Consider the following 3201-nt stretch of genomic DNA (forward strand, 5'->3'; position numbering starts at 1 on the left):
TAAAGTAATACCATTTCTAAATCTAGTATAGAGGCGAATGCTATAGTATAATGCGCACATACGTTTTATTGATAAATTGTTTGCTTCATAATGTGCATCTCATTCTAAATAAATGAACACTTTTATACGTTTGACGGTTTCCTTAAATTTTGTATTGTGATTACCTAAAAAAATGTATCATAATTTGTTTTCGAAGGAATGGATATTGATAGCGAATGATATTTCGCTCGCTTTTGGCAGACTATATGGTTACACTTGACATTGTTTTACACAATACTATCGACTCGATACATTGACTCGACTGTTCGATTTGTGCGCTGGTTTGTACAGGCTCTTCTTACCTAAGAGACCCGGGTTCAATCCCCGTTCCTGGATTTATGTAAGTTTAGATCGTGGTCACAATATCGGAAATACGGTGATATTTACGGCGTTTCCTCAACACACACAAAAACCAAAATCGGTCCCAACGTTCGTAAGTCTAGTAAATTAAGTGGGTAGGAGTGCTGGGACATGCTCCAGGTCCACACATAATGCAGCTTCAAGCGCGGAAGACCGAATACATTTCGAAACAAATGCTTGCACACACAAGATATATATATATATATATATATATATATATATATATATATATATATATATATATATATATATATATATATATATATATATATAGGTGTCCATAATATATTAACGCGAATCATATATCCATAAATATTTCACTTATTTAGTCGTACAATCTCAAATAAAACAAATTTTTAGGTCAACACAGTTTTTGCTTACACCCGTGTACACCGTACTGCGATAATGCTTATTACATTGACCTCAGTTTTCCGAGTACATATATACGATTTTTTTAAAGACATTCATTTAATAAAATAATAAACAATAAAATATTAATTAATGCCATGACATGAGAGATTTTTATTAAATTAAATAAGAGGTGCCGTATAACCTTTATCAGCGTAACTCTGTACACAAGGTGTTGACCTTTACTGGCCTTTTTTTAAACAGCCAATAAAGTGTGAATTGTGCGCCATAATGTTGTATGAGAGAATCTGAGCTGAGCATCATGATGTTGGATGAAAGAATCGGAAATGAGCATCATGATGTTGTATGAGAGAATCTGAACTGAGCATCATGATGTTGGGTGAAAGAATCGGAACTGAGCATCATGATGTTTGATGAAAGAATCGGAACTGAGCATCATAATGTTGTATGAGCGAATCTGAACTGAGCATCATAATGGTGTATGAATGAATCGGAACTGAGCATCATAATGTTGTATAAGAGAATATGAACTGAGCATCATAATGTTGTATGAGAGAATCTGAACTGAGCATCATAATGTTGTTTGAGAGAATCTGAACCGAGCATCATGATGTTGTATGGAAAATCTGAACTGAGCATCATGATGTTGTATAAGAGAATCTGAACTGAGCATCATGATGTTGTATGAAAGAATCGGAACTGAGCATCATAATGTTGTATGAAAGAATCGGAACTGAGCATCATAATGTTGTATAAGAGAATATGAACTGAGCATCATAATGTTGTATAAGAGAATATGAACTGAGCATCATAATGTTGTATAAGAGAATATGAACTGAGCATCATGATGTTGTACGAGAGAATCTGAACTGAGCATCATAATGTTGTACGAGAGAATCTGAACTGAGCATCGTGATGTTGTATAAGAGAAAATGAACTGAGCATCATGATGTTGTATAAGAGAATATGAACTGAGCATTATGATGTTGTATAAGATATCTGAACTGAGCATCATGATGTTGTATAAGAGAATATGAACTGAGCATCATGATGTTGTATAAGAGAATATGAACTGAGCATCATGATGTTGTATAAGAGAATTTGAACTGAGCATCATGATGTTGTATAAGAGAATATGAACTGAGCATCATGATGTTGTATGAGAGAATCTGAATTGAGCATCATGATGTTGTATAAGAGAATATAAACTGAGCATCATAATGTTGTATAAGATCATCTGAACTGAGCATCGTCTTGTTGTATGAGAGAATCTGAACTGAGCATCATGATGTTGGATAGAAGAATCGGAAATGTACGTTAAAATGCAGGATTGGTTTACATTTATTGTACATCATAATGCCGGTTGTGAGAATCAAACCTGTACATGATATTTTATGAGAGAATCTGAACTGTACATCATCACCAATGAAGGATTGGAGAACCGAAATACTACAGGAGGATTCGGGATTGAAGGATCTTACAGAATCATGTATTTGTATAGATGATTGTAATATGTTTGCATTATTAGCTGAAAATTCGTGAATTAAGCAAAAAGATGGACAATGAATATTTTTGGGGTAAAATGTGTACAAGCTTTTAGGTCTCAACGGCGAAACTTTATAAAAAGGATCATGGCCGAAGTGGGTTTGGTTGGTACACACGAAGTTTGTTCTTATTTTGCTAGTCATACTGCAAAACGTATTATTGTGTAATTCACGATATTTTTTTATTAACTGTCGAGGTCCGTCGTCATTGTAGGTGTCCAGTGTACATGGTCCGGCGGCGCATAGTTCAGATTCTCTCATCCAGCATTAAGATGAACACATTAGATTCTCTAACCCTGCATTATGATGTTCTGTTAAGAATCTCCCATCCAGCATATGATGTACAGTTAAGATTATCCCATTTAGCATTATAATGTGCATTTAAGATTCCCTCATCCATAATTATGATTTACAGTTCAGATTCTCTCATCCAGCTTTATGACGTACTGCTCATGTTCTCTGTTCCATCTTTATGACGAACAGTTCAGATTCTCACATCCTGTATAAGATATACAGTTAAGATTCTCTAGTGTATCATTATGATTAACAGTTCTGATTATCTCATCATGCATTCAGCTGTACATTTCATATTCTCTAATCCATCATTATGATGTACAGCTCAGTTTCCCCAATCCAGAATTATGATGTACAGTTCAGATGCTCTCATCCATCATAACAATTCACAGTTCAAATCTCTCATTCAGCATAATGAAGTACAGCTCAGATTCTGTCATCCATTATAATGATGTACAGTTCAGATTCTCTAGTCCATCATTATGATGTACAGTTTGGATTCTACCGCCCATTATTATGATGCACAGTTCAGATTCTCCTATCCATTATTATGAAACCCAGTTCATATTCTCTCATCCATCATTATGATGCACAG

The sequence above is a fragment of the Dreissena polymorpha genome, chromosome 14 (assembly GCF_020536995.1).
Source record: "Dreissena polymorpha isolate Duluth1 chromosome 14, UMN_Dpol_1.0, whole genome shotgun sequence".
Lineage (NCBI taxonomy): Eukaryota > Metazoa > Mollusca > Bivalvia > Myida > Dreissenidae > Dreissena > Dreissena polymorpha.